The following is a 6,997-nucleotide window of genomic DNA, read 5'->3' on the forward strand; positions in this document are numbered from 1 at the left end:
GAGACCAACCTGATTCCTGGCTGTGAATCCAAAGCAAAGATATGTGCTTCCCTTTTGCCTCGACTTAGGCACCTATTTCCCTTTGAGGGGCAAGGGCTAGACCCCTCCCCCACTCCTCAGCATTTCTAACTGGCTATCTTATGTGGCTCCCTGCTCAGCATTGCAACCCCTCAGTCCCTTCGTAAATGAGCCCGTGGTGCCTAAGGAAATTGTGGCAGTGCAAAACTGGTTTTAAGAATGTCCAGAAATGTAGAAAATTGTAGAATGAAAAAGGGCTCAATATATTAACTATAACAGAGACAATTAAACCCAAATTTTAGATTGGAAGCCATTTTTGGTCACGATTGGAGGGCAAGCGATACAGTACAGTAGCTTATGAAGTAACTGCAAATTAAAGAGAAGCTAGACAAATGTGGTTCCATTCTGAAACATAAAGAGGCCACTGTGGTGTTCCAACTTTGTGCCCAAATGTGCTCACTTTGTAAGTGCTTCAAATATTGATGGGATGATGTCCCAGGTTACACATCCCAATCTCAGCCAAGTTTAAACCAAGATTTAAATGACAGACAAATCCATCTTTCATAATATTTGGTTATTGTTCTTACAGGCCTTATTGCAGATAACGTGTTTAAACTAGAGAAAAGGCACTCAAGCCTAAATGACCTTGACAATTTACTGTACTTGAAAAATTGGGATTTGGACCCAAATACTTGGGTTAAATGAGTGAAACTCAGACCTCAGTGGTTCAGGAGCCAAATTAGTGATCAATATTACACAGAAGAGCCACAGTAGTGTGAATTCATTGTTTCATTTACTATAGTACTATATATTCATATTTAAACAGTATGACAGGGGAAATATTTAGTTTATCTATACATACACACACACACACACAAACACATATATGACTCATAGCAAAATGACTGACCAAGTATTATTATTTTATCACCTACAGTTGCTTAATAACATAATAAAAGCATCCTGATTGGTTAATAACTTAGATTGGTTAATAATTAAATTACACAGTGTTTTAATATCACATGCTGCAAAGACCCCGCAAGAGACACATTAAAAAGCCACTTGCAGCTCGCAAGCCTCAGTCTAAGTATCACTGGACTAAATCAATTGCTATTATAGAAACCCTCCAAATGTATGAACCAATCTGTTAATAATTTGATAAAGCACAGAAATACACTCAGCTCCTCAACATGCAGTATTCAAAATGAGAGAAAAAGTAAGAACATTCTTTATTATTCAGCGATTTAATTGAAAATAAATGTAAAACCTTGGAATAAGATTAAAAGTGAGCTTCAATCATCAAATACATGTTTTAGGTTTATGAATGGATACACATAATTTGATATTTAGGTCTGGAAGGGATCCACTGAAAAAACTCTGGACTTTCAAGCACCTCAGACTGAAAATAATAATAAAAAAAGAAAGATTTCATGGCTTTACAGGTTAGCTAAGCCATATAATAAAGGAAATGTACATTTGGGCTCATTAGAAAGTAGGTGGCTTTGGAGAAAACACTGAAGATAAAACAAGCAATCTTATAAATGTCAAGCAGATAAATATTCGACAATATTCTGGATAGAATGTAGATTACCCCAAAAAGAATGGCTACTTTCCAGCGTAATGAGCCTCCTAAGTGCCAGATATGATGCATACAGACAGGAGATCTTTTGCATATGCTCTGGGAATGTTCAACTTTAACATGATTCTGGCATCAGATGCTAACACATGTAAATTATTATAAATAAAATCGCTCTATGACCTGAAATAATGTATTCTTTGTTAAATAATGACGAAATAGAGAGCAACATGAAAAGACGTGATAATGTGGCTCTTCTCCTAGCACAAAACAACAGTTGCTATGTGTAGACCAGAGACTCACCTGACCATACTCCATCAACTTACAGAAGGTTGTAAAAATTCAAACACATCCATTACCAGTCTACAGGGCACAGTTAAATAAAGCCCTGATGCTGCAAATGAGTTGTCGTGATTACACAGCAAATATAGAGCTTATTAATAATATTGTTATACACACCCACATATAGGCCAGATCCTGGACATAATTTAGGCCTAAACTTTGAAATATGTCAAACATCTGATGCTGCTTCTGTGCTTCATACCCAGGAGATGTATATTGAGTGGAGTCAATAGCTAAGTACCTAGACTGCAATTCAGCAAGAGTTTGTGGGTAGACTTTATGCCTGTGCATTTGTGTAACCCTTCTGCCAGTCAGAGTGGACAGCAACAAGGGCCGGGTTCAGTATCTAGGGGTTCCTTTTCAACAATACAACACAAAACTGGCTCAAGCCCCCATCCAGTGACCTGGGACAATTACAAACCACCCGCTGGGTGCCTCTAAGACCAAGCACAGAGTCTAAGTGTAGGAAAAAAAGGACGGAAGTAACTCGGCATTAATTTGGGAAAACACCGCAAACAGGGTTTGTAAACATAAAGCATGAGCAAAAGACCCACCCCCCAAGTAAGTTGGGCAGTGCCCTTTTCTCTTGGGTTCTTAAGTCCAGCAAACAAAAGTATTTAATGTGCCCGTCCCTTCTCTGTACTCCACTTGGTCAGTGCAGACCCAGAGTTCAGAGGTGCATCTGCAGAGTTAACCTCCCATCCTGGATGGAGCGGGGGAAAGAAGGCACCTTACTCGCTCTGCTTCCCAGGCACTTGCTTGCTGCTCCTCTTCACTGGCCACCCTGCTGGCCAATCAGCACTCCACACCTCTCCACCAGCCACCCTGCTGGCTGAGCGCCACACCTCTTCGCTGGGCTCCACTCCAATCCTCTCCACCAGTTGCCCTGCTGGCCGATTGCCACACCCCTCCGCCAGCCACCCTGCTAACTGATTGCCACACATTTCTGCTAGCCTATGTGCTGCTTCTCTCCACCAGCTGCTCTGCTGGCCGATTGCCGCACCCCTCCACCAGCTGCCCTGCTGGTCGATCGCCACGCCTCCCTGTCGGGCTCTGCTCTGGTCCTCTCCGCCAGCCACCTTGCTGGCTGATTGCCGCACCGCTCCACTGGCTGCCCTGCCAGCCGATCGCAGGTCCCGCCACTTAACACAGCTCTCAGTGATTTCAGCTGTTAGTGGGGGAGCCTCAATGCTGGTGCACACTGGGCAGTCTTTTGCATCAGAGACACTGTCCCAAAGCAGGTCTAATGCTAAGACCTAGATATCAGTGGCTTCAGCTCTGCAGTGTGTAACAAGATTCTCAATTGAGCCTAGATTAGCTCTTTTATTATACAGTGGAGAAAGGAATGGTCAGATGGTATCATGACCCTTAAGCACAGCCTGCACCACCAAATAACTGTCCTCACCCTCTCTCAACTCACTGGGCTTTGGAACCCATGTCCCCAGCCTAGTGAGTGCTGTTTAGTTGAAGGTGAGTCCCTCAGTCAGTGTATGGCAAGTACAGTTCTGCTGCCCTTGATTCACACAACAAGGATAACAACCCCTTATTACTCATGCCCCAATAACAAGGAGACTGTGGATCCAACACCAGCCAAAAGTGATAATTTGGGCAAGCAATCCAGTCATGCTGAGCACCTAGGCAGGGTGGGTGTGGAAGTTGCAGCCTGGGCTTCAGAGGCCACACTCCAGTCCAAGCCACAACTTCAAACGGTTGTCTACAAAGCTATTTTTAGCACACTAGTGCAAGTCACGCTACTGCTTGTCTATCAAACTGTCTGGGAGCCTCACTCCTGCAGGCTGTGTAGATATACTCTTAGCCATTCACGAACCTGTCCTCCATATGTCTATTAGCCAAGATGGTCAGGGATGCAACTCCATGTTCTGGTTGTCCCTAGCCTTTGATTGCCAGAAGCTGGAAGTGGACAACAGGGGATGATTGCCTGTTTTATTCATTCCCTCTGAAGCACCTGGCATTGGCTGCTGCCAGAAGGCAGGCTAGCAGGCTAGTTGGACTATTGGGCTGACCCATTACGGCCATTCTTATGACCAAAAGGGCTTTGAACTGGCCCATAAACTAAAGATTTTACTACTATTTGAACGTGTGATTTAAGTGGCATAAGAGATAATGGTACTGGTTGAAACTTCAGAGAAATTAGACTTGCTTTAAAATAATGACCGGCATATTATGGTTTGAGTTTAATGTCTCGTGTGTATACAAGTGGCAAAGTTTGGCTATGAGTATCACCTGGGCAAGGTAATTAAGTAACTTGCCTAAATTTCTAAATTCTACTGTAGAGTTTGATTGAGCTGCTATGAACAGTCCCATAATTCCATTGGCATATAAAATTGAGTGGAAATAAATAATGAGCATCATTTAAGTAACCGTAGTTCCTTGCTAATACCTAAAAATCACCTACAATGACTAGTATAGAAGAAGGATAAAAGTTTGCCCCATAAGAAGGTGGCGATAAGACCTTCAATTAGTTGCACTGATTTATTTTGTCTTGAAAACTGTAATATTCCAGGTTGAATTCAATTTTTGACAATGTGAACATTATGATCTAACTATTTTTATTTTGCTTCCTGTAATTTTTTCTACTTTAAAAGCTGTTTTGGATAATCCATTGATTTATAATAATCGTCCAGGCTATACTTTACCTAAGGAAAACTAATCCAAAGAACAGTGAGAAACCTACTAGAGATAACTGATTAATAGATTAAACAATTGAATGTGTGTTTTATACCTATCTCTGTCACAGGATCCTTCCACACAGAACTCATTCCAAGACTGCGGCCTTAGAGATAAAGTTGATCACAGGCATTAAATAGCTGAAGAAAGCTAAATAAATAATTTCAAAATCTAATGTGCTGTTTTAACAATTATTTGTCTTATATAAACCTTTGTTACACATTAATTTTATTTGTTGTACCACTTATACTGTATTGTTTGCAGGGAAGAAGGGTAGGAGATACAGTTACAAAAATATCTGAATTCAACCCAACATTTAGGGAGGTTTTCACAGAGTTATTAGTGGGTTTACCCATTCTTAGGTTAGGACAGCTGCTAAATCTCTAAGGTCAGATTCTTCCCTCAGATACACTACTCTTAATCCACAATAACTCCACTAAAATTCACTTTCATGTCTTCAATATTTATTTATATTATTTTAAAATGAAATCTATTTTTGTAAAATTAATATATTTGTGTTAATTAATTGTGTTTGTGTTATTGTGATGGATGTCAACTGTCTCCCTCTTAGTTGCAGGACTAACAGGAATAAAAAGCAGGAGGGATTATCAAAATAGAAGTTCTGACTTTTATTGCTTACAGACCAATCCTCTCACTTAATGGTTGTGCTTAGTATAAAAGTTGACCAAGAATAATCTATCACAATTCCTACTGCTAGTTCTAGTTACACTACTGGCATTTTATTAAATAGCTTCAGCTGGTGGGCTTTGTAGTATTTGTTTGTTTGTTTAGGAATGAAGGTTCCTTTTGTGGTTATACATTCGTGGCTCTGTTTACTTTTCCTACTATTACCACAGGGCTTCGCTAAAGAAAACCCTTTGTTTGCTATTGCTATCTTTAAATTTGTATAAGATCAGGATACACCGCCAGTTGCCAGAGGCACTCATAAGCTCTCCTTCCTAGCACAACAAACTATCAATACATCCTCGCACATAAGCGTACCCTGAAAGCAGTGGCTTTTTAGTTCCCTCTGGCTTCAGAACTCCACTGATGGCCACAAAGGAATTGGATGGGAAGAAAGTGAGGATAGTTATTATTGAATTCTGACAGATTGCCTTTGCAATTTTATCCATTGATATACAGTTTAATAAAGAATCTCTACCAAGAGCCTGACAAAAGACAATATCTGCCCCCCACCCTGAAAAAGTCTGGACTTGAATGAGATCATCCTATGATGAGGGTCTGCCGAATAGAGCTGATCAGAACATTTCCATAAAATGAAAAGGAGTACTTGTGGCACCTTAGAGACTAACCAATTTATGCTCAAATAAATTGGTTAGTCTCTAAGGTGCCACAAGTACTCCTTTTCTTTTTGCGAATACAGACAAACACGGCTGTTACTCTGAAAACTTTCCATAAAATGATGTTTCTTAGCTGAAATATGCTGTTTCATCTAAACATATCAATTTTGGTGACATTTTCGATCAGTAGACAGAATTCCTGCTATTCCTGGCAGATAGTGCACTGGCTTCAAATATAGGAGATCCCAGTTCAAGACCCTATTCTACCTGATTCAGAGCAATCTGGGAAGAAAAACTCTGATTCAGGGAGCACAGGGCTTTAAACTTGAGTATTGCACATTTCAAACCAGAGCCCAGATGCGCACTCGCACAGGTTTTGGTCTGGAAATGGACAATGACACAATTGAATTGTCACAAAAATATTTGAAAGGTTTTTTTTTCATTCCAGCAGGGAACAAAGACAGATCCTGAAACCTCAAAAGATGATGCAAACCAGAAGTGTCATCCTCCATTAAGTCTACTGACAAAGGTCTATGTACCACTTCAGTATTTTTAGAGCTAAAGTAGTACTTCCCTGCTTTAGAGGCATTGTGTAAGCCCTTTGTGGAGGAGAGAATTTTATCCTAAGCACTCATTACTATAAATATAAAGGAGAAGGGGTGCAGAATGTGACAGATTTCTGCCCTAGAAGAAAGTGGGTGAAAACTATCTTTACTGATGTAAGCAGAGTCAGAATGAGATCTACCCTGACATCTGGTGGTGAGTTGTGGAAAAAGACTTCAGGGGCTGATCTCATTTGCATGGGCACAACACCCCGCCTAGCATGATGGGACTGCTTGCCCACCTGGTCACTTTGGCTGCTGTGGGATCCCCAGTCTCTTTGTTATTGGGGCAGGATGAATACAGTGTTGTTATCCTGGTTATGTGAATCAAGGACAGTAGAACTGTACTTGGCATTTTATGATGGAGGGACTCGCTCTCAACTAAGTAGCACTCACTAGGCAAGGGACATGGGTTCCAAAATCCAGTGAATGGAGAGAGGCTGGTGATAGGCATTTGTACTTAGTGGTTT

Source organism: Lepidochelys kempii, chromosome 1, assembly GCF_965140265.1.
Source record: "Lepidochelys kempii isolate rLepKem1 chromosome 1, rLepKem1.hap2, whole genome shotgun sequence".
NCBI classification, from domain to species: Eukaryota; Metazoa; Chordata; order Testudines; family Cheloniidae; genus Lepidochelys; species Lepidochelys kempii.